This window comes from Theropithecus gelada, chromosome 9 (assembly GCF_003255815.1).
Source record: "Theropithecus gelada isolate Dixy chromosome 9, Tgel_1.0, whole genome shotgun sequence".
NCBI classification, from domain to species: domain Eukaryota; kingdom Metazoa; phylum Chordata; class Mammalia; order Primates; family Cercopithecidae; genus Theropithecus; species Theropithecus gelada.
Window position 1 is genome coordinate 53,633,506 of NC_037677.1, and position 26,473 is coordinate 53,659,978.

The 26,473-nt window shown below is 43.8% G+C and overlaps 1 pseudogene; it reads left to right on the plus strand.

Annotated features, from left to right (window-relative positions):
- Positions 1–9,630: 9,630 nt before the first annotated feature.
- LOC112631898 lies at positions 9,631–10,218 on the plus strand (annotated as a pseudogene).
- Positions 10,219–26,473: the final 16,255 nt, after the last annotated feature.

Here is a 26,473-nt window from a genome sequence, read left to right on the forward strand (position 1 = left end):
TTTGGCAGTCAAGCAAGAGGTGGAGCAGAGCTGAAAACGGAGCCCAGGACAAGCCAATATCTGCTCAGGCCCCCTGAGGAGGCAAGGGTGGAAAGAAGGCAGCCCAGGTGTCCTTCTGTGGAAGCCATTTCTCAAGTGTCTTCCACAGACTAGTTCAGCAGCCTAGAGCCCAGCGTCGAGCCCAACTCCCCAAATACCAAATGAATTGCCGCCCATTAGCTGCCTCTTCCAGGCCAAGACAATAATGACACACCTGTGGTATTGGCCTCCTCACAGAAGACTAAGGAGAACCTCAAGCTGAAACTGATGAGGAGAAGAAAGTGTGTCATCTGTTAGTTTCCCAATGCCACCCAAACAACGCATACATTGTGTCTTTTAAAAAACACATACTTTTATTACCTCAAGGTTTCTGTAGCTCAAAGTCCAGCATACTGTGGCTGGATTCTTTGCTCAGGGTCTCACAAGGTCAAAATCAAGGCGCTGGCCAACTTAGGACCTTATCTGGAGGCTCTGAGGGAGAATCCACTTCCAGCCTTATTCAACTTGTTGGCAGAATTCAGTTCCTTGTGGTTGTAGGAGTAAGGTTGCCATTTCCTTGACACCTGGTCCCTTCGATCAAGCCAACATGCCAAGTTGAATGCTTCCTGAACGTTGAATCTGACTTCCTCTTCTTCCTCTGCTTTTAAGGGCTTGCTTGATTACACAGGGTCTACCTAGACGATCCATGATAATCTTCCCATCTTAAAGTCTCTGATTAGTCATCGTAATTCCATTTGGAAAGTCTCTTTTACCCTGTAAGGTAACATATTTGTGGGTGTTGTATCTCACCGAATTCAGTGTCTCAGGAATTTGGTGGAATCCTCTTAGGGACAATGAGTCTACCTACTTTGCCATCCTTCTCTCCTTGAGTGTCCATCACCTCACTACCTAATCTTATAAAAAGTCAGTGCCAAAGTTGCTTATCAGCTTAAGGAGATTTGGGGTTGAGACAATGGGGTTTTCTAAATATACAATCATGTCATCTGCAACCAGGGACAATTTGACTTCTTCTTTTCCTAACTGAATACCCTTTATTTCTTTCTCTTGCCTGATTGCCCTACCCAGAACTTCCAACATTATGTTGAATAGGAGTGGTGAGAGAGGGCATCCCTGTCTTGTGCCAGTTTTCAAAGGGAATGCTTCCAGGTTTTGCCCATTCAGTATGATATTGGCTGTGGGTTTGTCATAAATAGCTCTTATTATTTTGAGATACATTCCATCAATAGCAAATTTATTGAGAGTTTTTAGCATGAAAGGCTGTTGAATTTTGTCAAAGGCCTTTTCTGCATCTATTGAGATAATCATGCATTTTTTGTCTTTGGTTCTGTTTATATGCTGGATTACATTTATTGATTTGTGTATGTTGAACCAGCTTTTGCATCCCAGGGATGAAGCCCACTTGATCATGGTGGATAAGCTTTTTGATGTGCTGCTGGATTCGGTTTGCCAGTATTTTATTGAGGATTTTTGCATCTATGTTGATTAGGGATATTGGTCTAAAATTCTCTTTTTTGTTGTTGTATCTCTGTCAGGCCTTGCAAAGTCTCAGGATACAAAATCAATGTGCAAAAATCACAAGCATTCTTATACACCAGTAACAGACAAACAGAGAGCGAAATCATGAATGAACTCCCATTCACAATAGCTTCAAAGAAAATAAAATACCTAGGAATCCAACTTACAAGGGATGTACAGGACCTCTTCAAGGAGAACAACAAACCACTGCTCAGTGAAATAAAAGAGGACACAAACAAATGGAAGAACATAACATGCTCATGGATAGGAAGAATCAATATTGTGAAAATGGCCATACTGCCCAAGGTAATTTATAGATTCAATGCCATCCCCATTAAGCTACCAATGACTTTCTTCACAGAATTGGAAAAAACTGCTTTAAAGTTCATATGGAACCAAAAAAGACCCCACATTGCCAAGACAATCCTAAGCCAAAAGAACAAAGCTGGAGGCATCACACTACCTGACTTCAAACTATACTACAAGGCTACAGTAACCAAAACAGCATGGTACTGGTACCAAAACAGAGATATAGACCAATGGAACAGAACAGAGTCCTCAGAAATAATACCACACATCTACAGCCATCTGATCTTTGACAAACCTGAGAAAAACAAGAAATGGGGAAAGGATTCACTATTTAATAAATGGTGCTGAGAAAATTGGCTAGCCATAAGTAGAAAGCTGAAACTGGATCCTTTCCATACTCCTTATACAAAAATTAATTCAAGATGGATTAGAGACTTAAATGTTAGACCTAAAACCATAAAAACCCTAGAACAAAACCTAGGTAATACCATTCAGGACATAGGTATGGTCAAGGACTTCATGTCTAAAACATCAAAAGCAACAGCAACAAAAGCCAAAATTGACAAATGGGATCTAGTTAAACTAAAGAGCTTCTGCACAGCAAAAGAAACTACCATCAGAGTGAACAGGCAACCTACAGAATGGGAGAAAAGTTTTGCAATCTACTCATCTGACAAAGGGCTCATATCCAGAACCTGTAAAGAACTCAATCAAATTTACAAGAAAGAAACAAACAACCCCATCAAAAAGTGGGCAAAGGATATGAACAGACACTTCTCAAAAGAAGACATTCATACAGCCAACAGACACATGAAAAAATGCTCATCATCACCTAGCCATCAGAGAAATGCAAATCAAAACCACAATGAGATACCATCTCACACCAGTTAGAATGGCAATCATTAAAAAATCAGGAAAAAACAGGTGCTGGAGAGGATGTGGAGAAATAGGAACACTTTTACACTGTTGGTGGGACTGTAAACTAGTTCAACCATTGTGGAAAACAGTGTGGCAATTCCTCAAGGATCTAGAACTAGAAATACCACATGACCCAGCCATCCCATTACTGGGGATATACCCAAAGGATTATAAGTCATGCTGCTATAAAGACACATGCACACGTATGTTTATTGCGGCACTATTCACAATAGCAAAGACTTGGAATCAACCCAAATGTCCATCAGTGATAGACTGGATTAAGAAAATGTGGCACATATACACCATGGAATATTATGCAGCCATAAAAAAGGATGAGTTCATGTCCTTTGTAGGGACATGGATGAAGCTGGAAACCATCATTCTCAGCAAACTATCGCAAGAACAGAAAACCAAACACCACATGTTCTCACTCATAGGTGGGAATTGAACAATGAGATCACTTGGACACAAGAAGGGGAACATCACACACCAGGTCCTATTGTGGGGAGGGGGTAGTGGGGAGGGATAGCATTAGGAGATATACCTAATGTAAATGACGAGTTAATGGGTGCAGCACACCAACATGGCACATGTATACATATGTAACAAACCTGCACGTTGTGCACATGTACCCTAGAACTTAAATTATAATAATAATAATAACAATAAAAAAGTCAGTGCCAAGAATCTTCAGAACAAGACATGCCTTGACATTCAAGGAATGTTCACCTTAGTTGGAGAATTCAAAACAAGACATAGTGAATAATCACACTAATCATCCCAACCTGCATCTCTATGACCCTTTAGAGTTCATATTAATCTACCAGTGTTCTCTAATGCCATGCACTTTTCCCCTGCCCTGCTTTATGTTTTTCCAAAACCCTGGAAAAGCCAGTCTCTCCAATCTTGTCCTGCTACCTCCTCCAGAAAGACCTCCTGGCTCTGACCACTTGATGAGTGTGGCTCTCCTGAAAGTTCTCCTGGCAGTGTGCCCAGTGTAAGCACTTCTTACACTCACTCTGAGCCATGACATTTTGTTGGCGTGCCTGTCTCCCCCACAGTCAATGTACAGAAAGCCTTCATGGCTCACCCACTCTCTGAACTTGGCAGTTCATTATGCTATTGAAGCTAGCACTGCATGGAGACATGAGCATTCTGCAAGTCACCCTCAAATATCTGAACCTTCTCAGGCATAGCAGGAAGAATAGAATTCAGATCTGATCAAGACCTTCTTTGGTGTCTGCACTTTTCTCAATGGTATGACTGTAGGTGGAAAAAATGTATAAGCAGAAGCAGGATCTACATAGTCCTTGGAAAAGGAAATGCCAGAGCCAAGTTGGAGACCCTGAATTGGGCTAGTTCTGTCATAATTTTCCATGTTGAATAAGATATTACTCAAGAATCCCTACGTCATTGCCTGAGTCCAGGACTGAAGTTCTCTGATGAAGAATTCAGCCTCCCAGATGTTTTGCTGAAGGAAAAGTAACTGTGCCATTGTAAATAAACACATCAATAATCTAAGTTACACATCACTCCCCTGTGAGATTTGTTCATGGAAATAAGTCCTTGAGAACCTTAGAAGAAAAAAAACAAAAAAAACCCTAGCTGCCCTGACCTGGCAGTCAGACTTGAAGGCCTACACATCAAAGAACTGGATCTGAGAAGGACTACACATCAAAGAACTGGCTGACCCATCCACCTGCCTGACAGCAATGGGTCTTCCTCCCTCTATCCAAAATGCATGTGGATGATCATAACAGAAAATGGGACCTGCATGTCTTCCAAACACCAAGAGTCTGTTGGGGAAGGGCTCTGCAGCTGGGGTTTCAAGGGGCCTAAGATTACCCCCAAACATCTCTGCCTTCCTTTCAGGAGGTAGAATCTGAGCTTTATCCCTCGCTAGGCCTGTGACTGCTTTGACCAGTAAAATATGGAGAAGCACCATCCTGAGATTTGCAAGCCCAGACACTGAGAAAGCCTGACCACTTCTAATTCTTCCTCTTGGAGCCCCAGGCTGACCATGTGAAAAGTCTAGCATAGAGAAAGAGGTCAATGTGGAGAAGCCCCAGAGGTCCAGATGCCACATGGAGCAGCACAAGTATCCAGCACCATCTTCAAAGTGCAAAGGAACTGGCCTGCTGAACCCCAGTCAACCCAAGAGTCATGGTTGTTGTTTAAACCACTAAGTTTTGGGGGTGGTTCTTGAGGCATAGTTCATCAAATGCCCATCCAAGGTCGGGCGCGGTGGCTCACCCCTGTAATGCCAGCACTTTGGGAGGCCAAGGTGGGCAGATCACAAGGTCAGGAGATCGAGACCATCCTGGCTAACACAGTGAAACCCCGTCTCTACTAAAAATACAAAAAATTAGCCAAGCATGGTGGCCGGCACCTGTAGTCCCAGCTACTTGGGAGGCTGAGGCAGGAGAATGGCATGAACCCAGGAGGCGGAGCTTCCAGTGAGTGGAGATTGTGCCACTACACTCCAGCCTGGGCAACAGAGGGACACTCCATCTCAAAAAACAAAAAAAAAACAGAGCCCATCCAAGGCCATCCCCCTTCTATACACGAGACTAACAAGTATTTACTGAGTTCGGTTAGTTCGAAGCCTTACTCTCTAGATCTCATTGGATTCTATCAACAGTCTCCTGTATGAGGCCTGTTATAAAAGTGATACGGTTTGGCTTTGTGTCCCCACCCAAATCTCACCTTGAATTGTAATAATCCCCACATGTTGTGGAAGGGACCCAGTGGGAGGTAACCGAATCATGGGGGTGTTCTCAAGGTAGTGAATAAGTCTCATGACATCTGATGGTTTTATAAAGGAGAGTTCCCCCACACCTACTCTCTTGCCTGCCACCATGTAAGACATGACTTTCTCCTCCTTTGCCTTCTGACGTGACTGTGAGGCTTCCCCAGGCATTGTGGAACTGTGAGTTCATTAAACCTCTTTTTCTTTATAAATTACCCAGTCTCATGTATGTCTTTTTTAACAGCCTAAGAACTGACTAGTACAAAAGATAAGAATCAAATTGGTATTGGTCAAACAACTTGCCCACATTGCATAGCCAGTTAGAAGAAAATAGAACTAAATATACCTCAAACACGAATGCCTGTGTTGTTTTTCCAGTGGCCTGGCCCAGCCCTGATGCTTCTCTCAGGCTCACTGTCTGGTCTGGCACAAAATGCTTTTATGAATATTCAGTATTATACACTAAAAGATCTTCTCAGAACAGACACCAAAAAAAGTCACAAATTCAAGGACAGCTTCTCCTACTCTGTAGTCCACATAGCTTCTAACACAGCACTGAGCACACAGTGGGAACCTAATAAACGCCTGCTGTTTAAAACACAGATCCATTGATTACAATAAAAACACAGCGGATTGAAAATTTTCAGAAATGTGACTTGCACCAAGATTTGTCTCTTGCGAGTTTGCTCTGGTCAACATTTTTGCAGAGGCTTGGTGTGGAAAGAACTATTTCCACGTATTTCATAGATTAATTTAATTGGGTCTCTGATGAATGAAATGAGTAGTCGTGAAAATTTATTCACCTTCCAAAAATCTCCTGGAAGAGGAGCCGCCAGATCACAGGCCCAGATCACCCTTCCCATGCTAGTTTTGCCTTGAAGCAAATAGCCTGAGACTGGGGCTGTATATCCCTAGCTATTTAATTAAATTGACAGTCAGTTATTTTTTCTTAATCAATGCTGTGGTTATGTCAGTTTCAAAGCCTGTCATCCCTCTTCCAGCTTGGCAGGGTAAGAAAAAGCACAGCACAGCCAATTCATATAAAAATACTTCTGTGACATATGTCCCCAAGTGGGACAGGAGATAAAAGTTCCAATCTCTTCTACCGTGAACTTCATCTGGGGTCTGGAGTAAATCAAGACTAAAGTGTACATATTTATTAAGTGCTTGCTGTGAGTGAAACACTCTGCTTGCTAAGTATTAGTGGAAATGGCAATAATAAAAACATCTAGTATATATTGTGCTTATTAGACTGGAAAATACTCTCTCACACAAACTCAGTCTTCGTAACTTTTCAGAGAAACAAATACACTGATCACTGTTTTGTGGAAAATGGAGGCTGTAGAAGGCTATGTGATATGCCCACGGTTACTGACCCAGTGTTTCATGGCTCCAAGACTTTCGGGGGACATTGTGATTTCAATTTTATTATTCTTTCCAGGATGTGATGAATTGGCAGATGAACAATGTGTAATAGAATCAATATAGTGGTGATGGAACAGCACGTCATCTGGGGTACTGGTTAGGCTTCTGGGATATGAGCGGGATTTGGAATACTGGCCCCGAGTGTGTCTGAGAGCAGAAGGCACAGGGCTTCTTCATAGACAGAGACCTCCCTCCTGTCTGCAGAGCAGGCTGGAACGTCCTTGAGGCTTTCACCTCCCCTGGGCACTGCATCCTTACAGTAAGCAAGGGGATGCTGTGGTTATCCCCGTGGTGCAGAGGAAGACCTAGACCTGTGGACAGGTCATCCAAAGTTGCCCAGGCTACTGCCACTCCAGCAGCTGCCTCCCAAGCCATGCGGCTATATGCTGGGTTTTAAAAAAAAAGTCTCAGGGACTTAGTGATGCAGCCATGTTAAACATATTTTCCATTTCCCTGCAGACCTCTCCCCCAAAGCATACTGCCTCTTACATCTGGGCAATAGTGTCTAATGGGAAGAGCAATAGCTGTAGGGTCAGGGAACCTGGATTCAATTCCTGAGTGGCCGTTTTAAAACACTGCCGTAAATTCTTTGACACTTATCCTACTGAAAGATGGGGTCTGCGTGTCTCCTATCTTTGAAATGGGACCAACTGGTGACTGACTGTCTTAACCAATCGAGTTAGGAGGAAGGTGATACTCCTAACTTGGTGGCCCTCTAGTCAGGTGGTACTCCTAAAGGTGGCTTGCTAGGTCAGGAGAGGCCTCGCAGCTCCTGCCTTGGTCCTCAGGATGCTTGGTCTCTGATGGTCCCATCATGTGGGGATAAGCCCACGTTTGCATATAGAGGCCACATGTAGGTGCTCTGGGCAACAGCCCAAGCTGAATCCAGCCTTCCAAACATCCCACTTCAGGGATCAGCCCCCACTCAGGTCACCTATAATCATGGGAGTACTTGTTGGCACAGAGACTATCCTCACTGTGCCCTCCCCAGACTCCTAACCCGCAGAATCTGTGAGCATAATAAAATGATAGTGGCTTTTATGTCACTAAGTTTTGAAATGGTTTGTTACACAGCAAAGACGACTTTGCCGTAGAACATCTTGCTTCCAGGTACCAACTGCATTTTAAACTCAAGAGCCCCTTCTTTTTTTAGAGGAAAAAAAAAAAAAATCCTGCTTCACATGATGCCGTCAAGACTAAATGACACAGAGAATGTGGATCACTAGGCACAGTGCACAGCACAGGGCTGGCCCCTACAAGTGTGAGTTTCCAAGCAAGCTGAGAAAGGGACTTCAGTTTGTCTGAAAAGTGTGGCATATTTCCCACCTTGTCAGGTAACCTCCCTCACACTCTCCCAGGGCTCAGACTGCATGGGTTAGGCCTTCCCCGCCCACCTCCTCTCAGCAGATTGCCTGGTGGGATGAGAGGCAGCCGTGGCAGAGAGGATTGTTTTCATGTCTGATATCCGCTGCCCTCTGGACAGTCTGATCTTATCAACTGTGGGAGGCAATTGTGGGAGGCAGCTCCATGTAGCAGCCTTGGCCGAAGCCCACTGGACTCCCACAGCGACTCAGCACAGAGTAGATGCCCACATTCATTATCATCACCAAGTAGGGGGGCTTTAGCACCTCCTCAGCCAGCACTTCTCTCTACATTGAATTCTGCATGAGTCTCATGATCAAAGTTCAAGTGTGACAGGCACATGTATACACAGAGAGGCTCGGAGCTAAGGAAATAATTCTCTGTATGGGTCTCTTTCTTTCTGAGGACCAGCACAAGGATAGTCCTTTCAAGATGAGAGGAGATTCCAAGCATCCTAGGAGGTGATAATTAACTTCCTGCCCCCGACAGGTCTGGGCCTGCGAGAGGACAAGAGGGAAGGACAGTCCCCTCTCCCTACATGACCAGATGGAACCCTGCCACACACGCTTTAAGAAGGCCTAGCTTGCAACTCATGAATGCACTGTGCATGCTCCCCACACACAAGTCTCTTACTCTTACAAAACTGTGAATGTTTGCTTCCCGACTAAAAACTCAGGTGTAAAACTAAATCAGAGAAACCATTTTACTAAGAAAAAACATTTAAAGATTAGTTAATACAATACAGCCATCTCATAAATAACACCTCTATAGGAATGTCATAAATATCTGGGTGCAATTATTCCCATTTTAGAATCTGAGAAGATAGGGGTCCCTGAAAGACAGTGAGTCATATGTCAAAACCATCAAAATTCAGAGCAGAAAAGATCATAAGAGCATGTATGGTCCATTTCCAACTGTTCTTACTACCAATGAGGAAACAGACTCTGGCCTGCAAGAGATAACCAAGCCTCAAAATATATGGAAATAATGTTTTAGACAAGATTCTTTCCATTGTCATGTTCCTGGCCATGTGTGGCTTTGAAATGACTCTAGAAGTTTTGGCCAAATATTCAGACACCTAGAGCTTTGTAGAGAGCTCTATTCAATGGTACATTTTTCTGATGGTCTAATCAACAACAACAACAAAGATAATTTCAGAAAATCAGTGCTCTGATGGGTGATGTTATAGAGGGTACCAGGGCAAGGTAAGTTTAGGGATGCTATAGATAACGGTCAAGAAAGGTTTATTTGATTTCTGAGCTCTCGTGAGACTTGGGCTTCTTCCTAGGCTGGCATTTAGGAAGAAGACGGCCATGTTCAGTTCAAGCACCAAGATCATGAAGCCCAATGGTGAGAAGCCAGACAAGTTCAAGTCCAGCATCTCCAGGATCTTCTGGAGCTGAAGATGAACTTGGATCTCAAGGCTCAGCTCAGGGAGCTGAATATAACAGCAGCCAAGAAACCTGAAGTTGATGGTGGTCACAAAGCTTATTACAATCATTGTTCCCGTTCCTCAGCTGAAATCTTTCCAGAAAAATCCAAGTCCAGATAGTACATGAATTGGAGAAAAAGTTCGGTGGGAAGCATGCTGTCTTTATTGCTCAGAGGAGAAGTCTGCCTATGCCGACTTGAAAAAACAATACAAAAAAATAAGCAAAAGTGTCCCAGGAGCTGCACCCTAATAGCCACGCATGATGCAATCCTTGAAGACTTGGTCTTCCCAAGTGAAATTCGGGGCAAAAGAATCTGTGTGAAACTGGCTAGCATTCAGCTCAGGAAGGTTCCTTTGGACAAACCACAGCAGAACCATGTGGGGCACAAGGTTGAAACTTTTTGTGGTGTCTATAAGGGAGTTCCTGGGCAAAGATGTTAATTTTGAATTTCCACAGTTTCCATTATAAACAAAAATGACTAAATAAAGTATATTCACATTTAGGAGAAGAAAGGTTTATCTGAAGAAAGGATATTTGAGCAAATCTGCAGAATGAGACAGACCTAAACATGTGAAGAACTCTCCAAGCAAAGGGAGCTGCCAGTGCTGAAGGCCTGAGACAGGGAAGAGCCAGTGCTCACGAACAGGGGGAGGGTGGTTTGATACCAGGATGTGGGTAAGCTGGGCCAGATCTTGTAAATCCTTGTAGGCCACAGTAAGATGTTTGGACCTCATTCCCAGTGCAGTGGGAAGCTGTTGAAGTCTAAGTGATGTGGCCTTATTCACAGAATGCCAGTTACAGAGTGGAAAATGTTCAGAAAGATGCAAGGCCAGGTAGGTGCAGAGAAATCAGTGAAGAGGGCCACACAGTAGTCCCAGAAACAGAGGCGGCTTGGACCAGAGTAGTATCCATGGCAACGAAGAGGCAGCCGTGCTCTGCCGGATACTGACCACTGTCAGCACCCACTGAGGAAAGACAAAGCCTGTCTACCCCCTGTCTAGCAGGAAGGAAGCAAAGGCTGCCCCTCCAGCATCTCCAACAGATGCAATTCAGGTCAGCATAGAGGAGGCCCACTCCCCACTGAGGCAGCCCATCTAGGGACAACCATGGGGCTTTTCCATTTAGCCAAAATCAAATGCCAGCAATTATTCATGTTCTATTCATCTACCTTATTGATGTGCAACCCACTCGAGAGTGGCCAAGTAGTAGTAACCAATATAATACTGACTTCTTCAGCCAAGGACCAGATGTAGTCATTCACTGATATTTCATGGGGTGGTGGCACGTGGACTGTCATGGGAGCCTGGGTTCTGCTCAAACAGGTCTGTTTTCAGTCCCATCTTAATCACACAGTTGCCCTCGCTGAGAGAGAATCTCCCCCATCACCCTGTGGTGTAAAGAAGGCACTATCCCCAGAATCTAGCAGCAGAATTGCCTGGTGGGTGGACAAAGAAAGCATGCATGTTCAGAGCCACACCAAGGAGCAAGGTAGTTGTCGTGAGGCCGGCTCATGAGTGAGTGTGTGAGCAGAAAGGGCCTCCCTCCAAAGCCGGAATGTGGGCAAGAACATGAACTCTGGGTGAAATGACACACAGAGTCAGGGCATCTTCCGTAAATCATAAAGACCCACAGGCAGCAAAGGTCCAGACCAGTGTCGTCACCACAGGCCAACAGCCACATGGATGACACACTGCAACTTGGATAACCTGAAAACAGAAGTCCTGCCGGACCTGAAGGAACACTGCTCAGTCAGCCACGCCTGTCTGATGGTTTTCCCCCTGCCTGGGTGAGCAAGAATTAGAGGCTGGCTTCAAATCTCTTCCAGCCTTATCAATTGCCATCAAAATGGCAATAGCAGCTGCTTTTCCTCTCAACGTATGCAGAGTCCTAACACCACAAGATATAAAAATATGGTTGCCCTTTGGGGGTAAGCCACCACACACACTATAACAAGCCATGTGGGAACAAACCAGGCAATTTTGATCAGAGAATATGCAAACCGCCAAACCCTCCCCAAGGTGCCCTGGGCACAGCCTCAAGGAGAAGCAGCAGTGATTGTAGTTTCCTGAGCAGAAGCCTAGTGGTTTGTGTTGTTCCCACTTTGGAGAAGTCCTGTGAGCAGGAGGGGATGAAAACTCGGTGCATTCATGATCAAAGGTGGAAGTAGTGAGCACCCAGGCCAGGCCGGGGGAGGCTGTCCTGACCCACACTCACACCCTCCCTGGTGGAGTCGCATCCCACTGGAGGTGGCGATGAGGGACTGTGGCTCACTTAGTCAAATGCCATGTCTCACCTCGGGGTAATTCAAGACTTCCCAAGAAATGATGAAGGCAGTGTCTTCACACAGTGTTCAAGTGTACCACTTAGAAAAACAGAAACACGCATCATAAACAGTGGTGAAAAGAAACCTGTAAGCCTGCGGCGATGTAGAGACCCGCTGTCAGCAGCTGCTGAGGAGAATCAGTCCTCTGTGAGGACCTCCGTCGGTACCTGCTGTCTGTCAAGGGTCTGGGAATCACATCGGGAGAATCCTCTGTACCCAGGGCTCTGTTGTCCATCTCAGGTGTAATTTTGAGCAGTGACATTGCAGGGAGGAAATATGATGTCCCCAGAGTGGCTAATTTATCACGTAGCACGACCTACTGACAGCTTCAGCCATGTGAAATCTATGGCAAAACATAACCGAAGGGGAGGTTTTTTAATGTAACATTAACCACGTGGAAAATTTCTGAAAAGAGCTAAAAGAAATGACCAGCATAGACAAGTCTTTTGAAACTGGTGGGTTCAAGGAATGAGTAGAATGTCACTGCACTGGGATCTGTGGAAATTAGACATTCAGAGGAAAGAAACTTTTCATCTGCAATGTGGAATGAGATACTTGTCATTCCAAAGCCACCTCCCAGCACCAAGGACTTACAATACCTTCTCCTGTTTATTCCCTCTGGCCGCTCTCTCTCCAGGACCATAAGCTCTTTGAAGAAAGCTTCTTGTCTTATTCATTCTTTCCAGCTTCTAGAGCAAGTGCTTGATAAACACTTGCTAACTTGAAGCAGATTCTGGTAATAAAACTGCCCTAACTTCATCCACAGGAACTTCCAGGCCTCTTCCTGAGAGCCCTTAATGTTTCCAGGAGGAGCTGCAACCTCTTCAAGGGTGTGAAGACAGACCAGCTAGAAAACCCTTAACTTATTGCAGAAGACGGTGTCGCTGGAGGAGCCCAGCTCTGAGCCAGGTGCCACGCAGCGGGGCGGCAGAACATACCAAGTCGACTAAGCACGTAGCAAGTCGACTCTAATCCTGGTCAAGGACCCACCACTCACCACCCACCTGGCTCAGCTATGTTGTTTCATGATGCGACACCTCAGTGTCTCTCTCTCTCTCTCAAGTGGGTAGATAAAAAGCTCATTCCTTCCACAAAAGGTCTGCCAAAGACAGCAACATATAGGATTTCAAGCACTATGCAGAAGATAAAACACAGGTTTTGCTCCTGGCCCTACGTTTTTTGGCAAGACAACTGGTCTCCGGCACACTACTTTCACCTAAGAGAGGGTCTTTTCCTCTTCTACTCCTCCATAAATCTATGGATATGGAAAACATACCTATTTTTTAGGTGATATCTTGTGTATTTTTTAAGTTGTTTTACGCACATTATAGAAACCCTTCCCGGCCGGGCACGGTGGCTCAAGCCTGTAATCCCAGCACTTTGGGAGGCCGAGATGGGCGGATCACGAGGTCAGGAGATCGAGACCATCCTGGCTAACACGGTGAAACCCCGTCTCTACTAAAAAATACAAAAAACTAGCCGGGCGAGGTGGCAGGCGCCTGTAGTCCCAGCTACTCGGGAGGCTGAGGCAGGAGAATGGCGTGAACCCGGGAGGCGGAGCTTGCAGTGAGCTGAGATCCCGCCACTGCACTCCAGCCCGGGCTACAGAGCAAGACTCCGTCTCAAAAAAAAAAAAAAAAAAGAAACCCTTCCCATTTAACACCTGAAAAAAAACTGGGTTTGCAAAATTTCCTGATAAAATGTGTATAATTAAATGCACTTGTGAACACTGTGATTACGGTACTGAGGCAAGATGATTTCCCCACTATTTCAATAACAGTTGGAAATAATTAAGTACTTCCTACAACATGGAAATGTACAGTTTTGTATCTCAAAATACTAGTACTTTAACAGACTGAAACAGTTGTTGCCCGCTGGAGCTTACTACATGTGTTAAATTATTATTCTTCTGATTATCATGCCATGATTATAATGCATTCCATTTAGGACTGTAGATTGTACTTGCTGAGCAGTTCTAGATAATTTTTTACTTATCCACTCAGTGGTTCTTACACAGCACCTGAGCAAAAAGTTAAAGACAAAATGTAAGCTTTTCATCTAAATAGACTTAATTTTCAATACTCAAAGCTAAGCCTTATTCTGCCTGAACAGAGCTGGCAAGGTTTAATTCCTTTTGTCACAATCTCCCTGGATAATAATTCCTTAATTGCTTCTTAGATGGAAATATTAATCATGGGCGGCCTTTAATAAGACCGAAATTATGGTGTTTCTTATCCCCAAAGGTTAATGGGGAAAAAAAATGATTCTTCTCTTCCTTTCTTCTCTGTCCTGATACACAGATTGTGTGGCACTAATCAGTTTTCCCCTTTAAATTATATTTAAGCTAATGTGTCATTTATCCTCAGAGATTCTGAGTTCCTTGAGGAAGGAAATTGTGTCTGATTTATGTGTGAATTTGCCACAGAATCTAGATCCAATAACTGACACAACCTGATTGCATACAAACACAACTGATTTATGTCAACTTGGGAGATGACCTTGACAATTGTGTCACTGCACCTGCTTGACAAGTGTGATGGTTGTTCAGTTGCCTGGCTGTTCGACAGACTGGTTTGAAGGACAGGGTGGCTTAAAAGTTAATTATTCTCTAATAGTAATTAAACCTCAACCTTGTGATTGATTCTGTGCTCAGCACTGTTTCCTGCCCTCCCTCAACTTACAGTACGTTGGGAGAAGTTACATTATAAAAAAGACAAATTGACAAAACAAACTACAAAGCACTGTAACAGTAGAAACAATATGTCTGTCCTACGGATCCCGCCCAGAGTGGCCCTCTTACTTTGACAAGTGTGTGGAGAGTTTACATTCATTGTGACAGTGTAATGGTGTAAGAAACCCCTTTGTAGCACTATTCAATTTGTGTAGATGCTTAAGACCTCTGGTGGAAAAAAAATTGTTCTCAGAGAAGAGAGAATCAATTTGCATAAATGAGGGGTCAACTGGTCTCCCAACCTTGGAAAGTGAGGCAGGTGCCACACACACAGAGCTTTCAGACAGAACCACTTCCGGGGTTCTGGGGGTAAACATGGCAAGTAGAAGTTTGATTTGCTCTTAGGTTTGTTGAAGAGAAAGGGTAGGATTTTTGCAGTATATGTTGCAGGGATTTCAATGAAAGAGAAGAAACAGCTTGGAATAAGCTGATTTAGAGAACTATCTAGATGAGACGATCAATGTGGGCTGCAGGGCAGGGAATAGGCCCTATATTACAAAAGTGTAAGATCAAGATAGAAGAATAAGCAGCTAAAAAGAAAACAAAAACAAGCCAAGAGACAGACAGTGTGCATGTGTGGGTGGGTGGGTGCATGGGTGTTAAAATTTAAGATTCAACAAATATAGAAAGGAAAGAAATTGCCAAAATTTTGTGTTGGTTATAAATTTGGAAAAAATAGTAACTTTGAGTTTCTCCTTAAATCATATTCTAAATAAATTTCTTCATGTATTACAGAGCTACAAATTAAGATATTAAATTCCAATTATAGAAAAATAAGACTGTAAAATTGAATATCAAGTATGTAAATTTAGAATAGAAGAAATCACAAAGAATAGATCATCAGATTTAATTACATATAATTAAAGCTTTTGCATAGCTGAAGAAACCAAAATAAAAAGGCAGATGAGAAAAAAAATGCTTCTGTAAATATACCTTCAGAGAAAAAGGGAGGTAATGATTTCATTCTGCGAGGAACAAAGGAACATCAATTTAAAAAGAAAAACAATTAAAGAGCAGGTGAATAAGTAAACTATTCTCAACAAATGAAAGATTATTATCATTATTATATTATTCTAATTATTATTAAATAACATTTAACAATGATTACTGCCTGGAATTATGCTAAGTGTTGCATATATATCACTCTGAGTTCTTCTTGTAAAAACTACCTGATAATGGATTCAATTCCCAACAAATGATCAAAATTAAAAACCAGGTATGAAAAGTTGTGATAAAAGATTAGTGGTGATTAATCTATTTAAATATGGAACTAAAACTAAACAATTGTGGAATTTAAACTAGAATGTGCAGCCGAGCGCTGTGACTCACACCTGTAATCCCAGCACTTCGGGAGGCCGAGGCAGGCAGATTGCTTGAGGTCAGAAGTTCGAGACCAGCCTAACCAACATGGCAAAATCCCGTCTCTACTAAAAATACAAAAATTAGCTGGGCGTGTTGGCACAAGTCTGTAATCCCAGCAATTTGGAAGGCAGGCGGATCACTTGAGGCCAGGAGTTTGAGACCAATCTGGCCAATATGGTGAAACCCTATCTCTACTAAAAATACAAAAATTAGCTGGGCGTGTTGGCATAAGCCTGTAATCCCAGCACTCTTGGGGGTAGGCCAAGGCGGGTGGATCCTTTAGCCAGGAGTTTGAGACCAGCCTGGCCAATATGGTGAAACCCCATCTCCACTAAAAATACAGAAATTAGCTGGGTGTGGTGGCAAATGCCTGTAATCTCAGCTACTCTGGAGGCTGAGGCAGGAAAATCGTTTGAACTTGGGAGGTGGAGGTTGTAGTGAGCCAATAGCACGCCACTGCACTCCAGCCTGGGTGACAGAGCAAGACTCTGTCTCAAAAAAAAAAAAAAAAAAAAGTTGGGGTGATCAGACCCAACACCAGGTCGTGGGGGCAACGAAGCCCGGCAGAGTCAAAGGAATGAGAAAAAAGATAGTTTGAGAAAGTGGGACCAGGGAGCCATTCCGAGTGTGGAGGCTGCGAAGGCCCCAGAGCCCACGCTATTTATTGGTGCTCAAACAAACAGGTGGTGAGGATGTGGGGGTTGAAAGGAAGCGGTGTATCAAGTGAATGAGAAACATATGGCTACTTGAGATAATGGGAGTGCTAGAAGCAAGGAGCCAGCAAGTCTAGCAGACATGCAAACCCTGCCTCAGCTTTTCTCCCAACAATAACAACAACAAAAATAGCAATTGAGGAATAGACCTCCATTTCCCTCTATTTCTATGAATCACAGAAGAGGACGCTCTCACAGGCAGCAAGCTGTCAGGGCAGCCCCCTTGCTGAGGAACGGTCTTAAAGGATACATAGGGTATGGGGAAGTGTTACATAAAATGAATTTTATATTACTAAAGTGACTAAAATAAATCCAGTTATTGGAGAAAAGAAGTAGGAGGTGAAGGGGAGGAGTAGGAAAGTAAAGCATTAGAGGGAAAGAAAATTAATAATTCTTTTAGAATATGTGACAGAAACAGTAGTAGAGAACATAAAGGCATATCGGAACTTCCCAATTAAAATGGGAATAGGCCAGGCATGGTGGCTAATGCCTATAATCCCAACACTTTGGGAGGCCGAGGCAGGAAGATCACCTGAGGTCGGGTGTTCAAGACCAGCCTGACCAACATGGAGAAACCCCATCTTTACTAAAAATACAAAATTAGCCAGGCATGGTGGCACATGCCTATAATCCCAGCTACTTGGGAGGCTGAAGCAGGAGAATCGCTTGAACCTAGGGAGGTGGAGTTTGCAGTGAGCCAAGATCGCACCATTGCACTCCAGCCTAGGCAACAAGAGCGAAACTCCCTCTCAGAAGAAAAAAAAAAAAAAACAGGGGAATAGGAGAATAAAAATAAATTATATCCAGCCAGCAGATTTAAAGACTGGGGAAAAGAGGAAACAGTAAAACAAAATAAATGGCAAACTTTACATAAAATGAAATGAAATTGATAAAATCAAGGCTATCCCAAGTCATCCAGAATTTCTAGATCAAAAAGTGGACACTTAGGCTGCATTAAATAACAGCACCATATTCTTTGTTGTTCACAAGAAATACCTCTAGTGCAGAGTGACAAACACTGAAAATGGGGGAGACAGAATACCAGCAAATGAAAATAAGCAAGCAAATGACAAATAGACAATAGCAATCATTTCAGTGTCAGCAAATCTCAATTTAAAGTCCAAAGCATTTAGCAGGATAGATGGTGTGATACAAGATTCAATCCATGATGAGATTACAACAGCCATATGTACTTTATACCAAATAACATAGAAACCAGATCAAAACCTCCTGTAAATACAATACAATTTGAATAAGATGCAACTTGAATTTAAAATATAAATATACTTCTTTAAAACTTTATAGCTCAAGTTGACCAAAGGAATGAGGATTTGAGTAAGGATATGAACATTTATTGCTTAAATGATTAATGAACTCTTTTCATATAGCTGAGAACCTTTACAACACTGATCATATCTTCAGCCAAAAAAACTCTGTCAAATTCAAAAATTCAGATTTACAAGCTGTAGTCTAATCATGATTCAATTGTATTAGAAATCAACAATTAAAATATCATAAAAATAGGATTCTTAAAAATTAAGAAAACTCTTGGGCTAAATTTAAAAAGAAATCAAAATCAAAATTACAAATTTGCAAATGGTGCATGAAAGGACAGAACTCAATCTAACTGATATGGGAATGCAGTATCTGGTAAACAGTATTGGTTGGTTGTGAATCAGGCTGCCTAGAGCTGCGTGATTCAAGTGACTTAACCTGTGTCTCAGTGTTCTCAGCTGCAAAATGGTGATAACAGCATTTCTCCACAGGGATGTGGAGATTAAATGAGAATCCACATAAAACAGGAAGGAGTCAAGCATGTAAGTGTTCTTGAGTGATTTGCATCTGTTCATTCCTCCCTTCCCCATTCTGCTTATCCCATTCCTCTTTCTCCTTTTAAAAATTCTCCACAATGTGTTTCTATCACTTTTGTAATAAAAAATACATTAAAATGTCCAATGGAGCTATTTCATTGCTAATCCCATTATTAATAAAATTCAAAGGGAAAAGACTTCATCTGAATAAGAAATATAATCATTCCTTAGGTCAGCATAATCTGATATTCATCATCGTTTCTGCTGGTGGCAGGATGTCAGGGGTGGGGGAGGGTGCAAATCAATGCATAGCTGTTGAATCTGTTGCCATTTCAAGTAAGAAAAAAGTGTCCTCATGAAGGACACAGGAAACAGATCTTAGAGATTTAAGTTCAGCTTTGTTGCCCTGTGCTGTGCTTGCCTGGGCTGTGCTGTACTGTGAAGACCACCACTGACATCCTTCCATTCTTCTCCCACTTTACAGATGAGGAAATTGAGGATTGAGAGAACACATGATATCCTTAAGACCACACATCAGTTAGAATAGAACTGTAGCTGCCCAGCGGGGATAATGAACGGAGGGAGAGGCTTCTCTCTTCTCAGGCATGGCCAGGCTGTTCCTCCTCACAGCCCCAGGAACTCAGCCTCCCTCACCCTCCCCAGAGCTGCAGATACTGCTCACACCACTGCCTGAGCTGCTGCGTGGGACACTGCCCCAAAGACATGACCACAGGCCATTAACATTTCCCGGGTTTTATTGCTGGTCCTTTAAGAGTAACCTGCTAGTTGAATAGGCGTAGCTCACAAGATACAATCACAGATAAACTCTGTCTCCAAACCCCTGTATTTTTTTTTCATGTAATTGTAACAACGTATAAGTAGGGGGGATGCATCTTGGACTCTCTCCCTTGCTCCTATGGACTGTCCTTCACATCCTCCAAGCTCCTCCCAAGGCCTGCATGTGTGCATGCAGCATATATGAATAAGAATTTGTTCACACTGTTCCCATTGCTATGTAACTGCTACAATAACATAACCATATTAATGATAGCATCTACAACTTGTTATGCAAAGCATTTTGTGTCATCTCTAACACAAGGACCTTCTGCAGGCATCATCATAGACATTGTACAGATGAGAAAATGGAAGCCAGAAGAGGTAGAAGTAACATGGGACGCAACTACTCAAGGTTGTAGCTAGCAGAGGTTGGGAGCGGTGGCTCATGCCTATAATCCCAGCACTTCGGGAGGTCAAGGTGGGCGGATCACAAGGTCAGGAGATCGAGACCATCCTGGCCAACATGGTGAGACCCCATCTCTCCTAAAAATACAAAAATTAGCTGGCTGTGATGGCACGTGCCTGTAATCCCAGCTACTTGGGAGGCTGAGGCAGGAGCATTGCTTGAACCTGGGAGGCGGAGGCTGCAGTGAGCCGAGACACACCACTGCACTCCAGCCTAGTGACAGAGTGAGACTCCATCTCAAAAATAAAAAAGTTGTAGCTCGCAGAGAATAGTAGCAAGTTTTGAATCCACACTAAATCTAAATCTAGACCACACTATATAAAATAGTTATTGCTTTCCCCTAGCTAAAATTCTCTAATACCCTTTAAATTTTCCCAGTGAGATTAATTTTTCATCTGCCCCTAAGATAAATTCTCAGGATGTTCCTGGTCATTTCTGGTTATTATAAAGTCATTTGAAATCACAAAGCTCAGTCTTGATTGAGAAACTAGAAGGTCTGGTTCTATATAATAATCAACTCTACAATCTTAATTTGAAAATAAGACTTATCCTCTTCCTCTTCTAGGGTTTGCTGCTAGTACAAAGTTTCTCTCTCCTCATTCTCCTATTTTCTAACTTGTTAGCTGCTATTTCTTTACATTTAATTTTTGAATACAGAAATTTCCCAGGCTATACAAATGTAAACAGGATAGTACAATAAACCCATCACTCACCTTCAACAATTATCACCTCACCAACCTATGGTGTATTTTGTTTCAACTATCCACCCCCCCCCCAACATTATGTGGCTATTTCTTTATATATATCTGTAAATCTATGTGTGTATATATCATGTACACATTATTTAGTGCCCACTTACAAGGGAGGACATTAGTATTTGACTGAGTTGTTTCACTTAAGATAACGGCCTCCAGTTCCATCCATGTTGCTGCAAAAGACATGATTTCATTCTTTTTCATGGCTGTGTAGTATTCTGTGGTGTATATATACCACATTTTTCTTATGCAGTCATCCACTGATGGACACTTAGGTTGATTCCATATCTTTGCTATTGTGAATATAGCTATGATAAACATACGAGTGCAAGTATCTTTGTGATATAATTATTTCTTTTCCTTTGGGTAAATACCCAGCAGTGAGATTTAAGGATCAAATTGTGTCCAGAATTGGCAGGTTCTTGGTCTCACTGACTTCAAGAATGAAGCCATGGACCCTCATAGTGAGTGTTACAGTTCTTAAAGATGGTGTGTACAGAGTTTGTTCCTTCAGATGTTCAGATGTGTCCAGAGTTTCTTCCTTCTGGTGGGTTCATGGTCTCACTGACTTCAGGAGTGAAGCTGCAGACCTTTGCAGTGAGTGGTACAGCTCTTAAAGGTGGCGCGTCCAGAGTTGTTCACTCCTCCCAGTGGGTTCGTGGTCTCACTGGCTTCAGGAGTGAAGCTGCAGACCTTCATGGTGAGGGTTACAGCTCATAAAAGCGGTGCATCCCTAGTTGTTCTTTCCTCCCAGTGAGTTTGTGGTCTCGCTGACTTCAGGAGTAAAGCTGCAGACCTTCACAATGAATGTTACAGCTCATAAAAGTAACACAGACCCAAAGCGTGAGCTTTATTGCAAAGGGCAAAAGAAGAAAGCTTCCACAGTATGGAAGGGGACCTAAGCCGGTTGCCACTGCTCAAGCCAGTGGCCAGCTTTTATTCCCTTATCTGGCCCCGCCCACATCCTGCTGATTGGTCCATTTCACAGAGTGCTGATTGGTGCATTTACAGACCTTTAGCTAGACACAGAGTGCTGATTGGTGTGTTTACAAACCTTTAGCTAGACACAGAGCGCTGATTGGTGTGTTTGCAAACCTTTAACTTGACACAGAGCGCTGATTGGTGCATTTTTACAGAGTGCTGATTGGTGTGTTTACAAACCTTTAGCTAGACAGAAAAGTTATCCAAGTATCCAACATAATATCATTCTTCTAATATTATATATAAATCTCATCACAAACTATATCTAATCTCCCAGAAATCCTGCCAGCAATGACTTCAGAATATTTCAAAACTTCCTCCACCTCTCTCCACTCCAAGCTGTCACCAGGGTCCAAGCCTCCAACCATGGCCTCCTCATACCCTGCTATCTCCTCTGCCCAAGGTAGCCTTTTCTCAAGAGGTGATTTTTCTTTTAATTGTGGTAAAATAGACCCTTTTTCATGTTTTTTTAGAGTTTTTATTGAGGTATAATTGGCAAATAAAAATTGTGTCTATTTAGATATACAACTTGATATTTTGATACACATCTCCACTGTGAAATAATTATCACAAACTAATTAACTTGTCCATCACCTCACATAGTTACCGTGTGTGTGTGTGTGTGTGTGTGTGTGTGTGTGTGTGTGTATGATGAGAACACTTAAGATCTATATTCTTGGTAAATTTCAGGTATACAATACAGTATTATGAACTACAGTCTCCGTGCAGTACATGAAATCTCCAGAATTTATTCATCTTGCAAAACTGAAAGTTCATACTGTTTGACCAACATCTCCATTTTTCCCACCTCCCAACCACCATTCTACTCCGACTCTATGAGTTCGACTATTTCAGATTCTACATATAAGTGAGATTATGTAGTATTTGTCTTTCTGTGTCTGGCTTATTTCACTTAGCATAATGCCCTCCAGGTTCATCCATGTTGTCACAAGCCGCAGGACTTTCTTCTTTTTAAAGGTTAATTCGGGATTTTAGTGCAGTAGCACTAGGATGAACCAGGAGATCTCACAGTGTGTCAGAAATAACTCCGTCAAAGCCAGAGCATTTTTTCTCTGCCTAAATGCAGAGACTTTGGTCTTCAAAATTTTTTTCCAAGCATCCTAAATGAACTGGCTCCAGTGTAGAGAATACTATTCTCCTTACATCTGTATATGCTGGGGAATTTGCATATTCAAAAAGTAAAAGAAATGAAAGAAACAGCAGCTAACAAATGCTAAAAGGCTACGGCGAAGGAGCCACCTTCTGGCCCACAAGAACTCCACCACAGCAGAAATTCTGCGCCTCACCTCTAACTCGATATTCCTCGATGCCTTTTTATGGAAGTTAAAGTGGTCAGAAGCTGAGTGTGTGTGGATAGCGCTATTGACTTTTCCTTCCTTGGAGGGCCCAGACTGCCAAATTACAAGGCTACAAAACAGGCTAACTAGCTTGGCAGGGGTGCCCCCACCAACTCCACACGGCTCTTTCCCATCCTGTCTCTCGCCACACTGGTTTGAAAGACCCCCATTTCTCTGTCCTCTGCCGTGGACCTTCCGGAGTCGGGAAGCCACCGGAGCTGCACCAGCCAGCCCGGCAGTGGGTTTCTGCTGTTTTTATTTTTAGCCCTGATGCTCCTCCCGAAGAGAAAATAAAAGCAAATAAAATTTAGACTGTTGCAATTGATCTCCAGTCATTTCAGAATGTTGCTACAGCAACCAACAGGGGCTTCACAGTATCTTTCCTCCCCATACCTCCTCCACCTCATTTCTGTAACCGGGGAGCAGGACCATTCCAATGGCATCAGCACCATCTTTTGTGCAGGGCTTCTGTCCAAAGTCTTTGAGAATAGAGCTACCTGAGGCCCAGCGCCAGGCAGGCAGCTCTGTGCATGTGGCCTGTTAACTGACACACCAGCCCCCAGCCAACCTTGGTCCTAAGATGACACATAAAGGAAAGTTGAGCAAGGCACTGATCACTGTTATGCACTCGAAAACAAACAGAGAAGGAAAGTAACCTACAAAATGTTTTGAAAGAAAGTTTTACAGCCTGGATTTTTCCTACTTCCCTGTGAAGTGCTGGGAGACTCCTCAGTCACCTCTGCAGTGTAATCCAAGAAATCTGATTTTGGTGGCCCTGCCCCCTTCCCCTCCAGGCTCCTCAGGGACCTGGTGTACCCTCACCCCTCACCCTCACGCCATCCCACCAGGGACCTGGTTTCCTGTTCAGTCCAGCGCTGTCATGTTCTTTCCCTCTTAAGGATTCCAAAATGAACTGGTTAAAATATGCATGCTGAGTTATGGGTGACAAATAGTAACGTATGAGCTTGCAGGAGGAAAGACTGAAGTTTTGTTCAGGTCAGTTCTGGGTCCTGAGGCGACTGCACAGGGACCCCGGCCCCTCACGCAGCCTCAAGTCTAATGGCAATACCAATAATGAGAACAGGCCACTTAAGATCCAACACACATGGGTACTAGCCAGAGGTCTCACAGAGGCACAGGCAAAACCCATGTGCATGTGAACACGAGATGGTTAAATATCCAAACCCTCGACAGCTACTGGTGTGCAAGTTTGATGGTGCCACAAAGGGAATAATTTTACAGAAAATGACTTCTAGGTAATAGGTAACAAGTTCAGAGCTGTTCTATTTCCACCTGAAGCAAGGCCACCTATAAAACCCTTCACACGCCAGCAACTCGGAAAGAGGAAGGCGTTTGTAACAGGCAGCTGCTGTGGCCATTCATTGCTGAGGGGTGTACAGACAAAAAGCTTCCTCCGTGGCCTGAATCTCTGCAGCAAAAAATAGCTACAGAGAGAGCTGGGCCTGCAGAAATGCAGCTCATGACAAAACACAGGCATGGGGACCAAGCGGCAGCCGGTGTTGGCCCACAACCAAGGTCTACACAGCCCTCCCGCTTTCCCCTCAGATCCCTCTAGTCTCAGGGGAAATCCTTCCTACATGTTTGTCCCAGTTGCTCATCTTGTCTGCCTCAAATCCCTGCTCTTCAGGCTAAGACCTTGGAAAATAAATCCATAAAGACTTGCTGGCTATTTCCACTGTCATTTCTTCCTCATCCCTGGGGATCAGAGTCCAAGCATCAGCTTAGAGGGAGGAAGGGAAGAAAAGAAAGTGGGTTGCCCATATCACACCATTACACCCATGAAGACTCTGACATGCCTCAGGAGGCCTGGATCCTCCCTTGTTCTGCCACTGATCATTCTTGTGGCCTGGGTCAACCCCTTCCCTCTCTGATCCCTGGGTTCACCTGCTCGTACTCCACAGAGGCAGAGTTCACAGTTCCCTCCCAAAAACATATGTGTCCTTAAGGCCAGGAACTGTGTAGTTTGGAAGGTGATGCAAAATTAATGTGTGCTTAATGAAAGAAGTTACTGCTTTTTGAATAGCTCTAAATATTATATGTGTAAATAACTCCAAATGTATTACACGTATTGCTCAGTTAATCCGCATAGCATCTTGTGAGAAAGGTACTCATTTTGTTTTCGGTTTAGAAAACAGGAAGCAGGAATTTGAGACACAGAAAAGGCAAGTCACTTGCCCAAGGTCACACAGCTTGGAGTGGTGGAATCATGACTCACATTCAGGCATCTAGTGCAGGGCTCCTCACTCTTCATGGCCAGGGCTCTGCCCTTTCTGGAGACACATTCCAACACAGTGGGAATGCCGTAATATGCAGATGTCATTCAGTGCCAGCCTCCCCAGCTGCCCACCTCTCGGCTCCCTCCGGCCAATGCAAATCAGGTGACCACAGGGTGGAGAAGAAGACTAGGGCTGGGGCCCAGCCGGGCACATGGACACAGACATGTTGGCTGTGAAATTGATGAAATACTTCCAAGCTGGCTGACAAAAAGTCACTGCCCCAATCCATCTACCTGCTGGCCTGGCTGCCAAGCCCCTCCCTACTCCCCGCTCAGGATCCAGCCATTAAAGGGGTGACCCTTGGCCTTAGACGGGGCCTCCAAGAGGCACCTACCTATGTGGCAGCTGCAGCCCAGAGAGGTTGCTGCAGTGTGTCAGCCCCGCCCTGGCCTATGGCTCTTCCCAAGTCCGTCAGGTGTTCGGGGGCGAGTACGGGGACTGGAGCCTTCAGTGTCCAGCTGAGCCTCTTTCCCTGCCCTCTCTATGTGGGCCCTGACTTCTGGCCAGCTCTGGTCTTTGGTCCCTGGTTTTCCATCCAGGCTGGTGGTTGGCTGTGCTCCTGGGTGGCATGGTTCCTGCCCATCCTTCCCTTGGAGCTGGACTCTATTCCTATTTCCCATGCATGGACCCCGATGGGTACCCCAGTCTGCCACTGGCATCCCCAGCTGAAGGCACAGCACTCACATCTCTCTCTCTCTTCTCTTCCACACAACAATCCTTCCAAATTGCCTGGAGTTTCAGGCCTGGTGGCTTGAAGAGTAGATATCTCTCTGGGAAGGGGACGGGTATCCCTGTGGCCCTTGGTTGGTGCCCTCCATCCACCAATATAGGCTGCCTGACTCCTCACTCCCTGCTAGAAGCTCTTTTCCCCCACTTAAATCCCATTCGGCATTATTGGAAACCTACTGCATGCCCAGCATTAGTGTGACGTGACCTAGTTCAGAAAATTGCTGTATGCCCAGCTGATGGTAATAACAACCACTTAGATCTAATAACTGCCTGTCGGATGCTGTCCCTAAGTGATTTATATTTATTAAGCTAATCCTCACAGTAAACCCATGAGATAAGAATTGTTACCATCTCCATCTTACTGAAGAGGGCTCTGAGGCACAGAGAGGTTAAAAAACTCATCATATCACACAGCAAGTC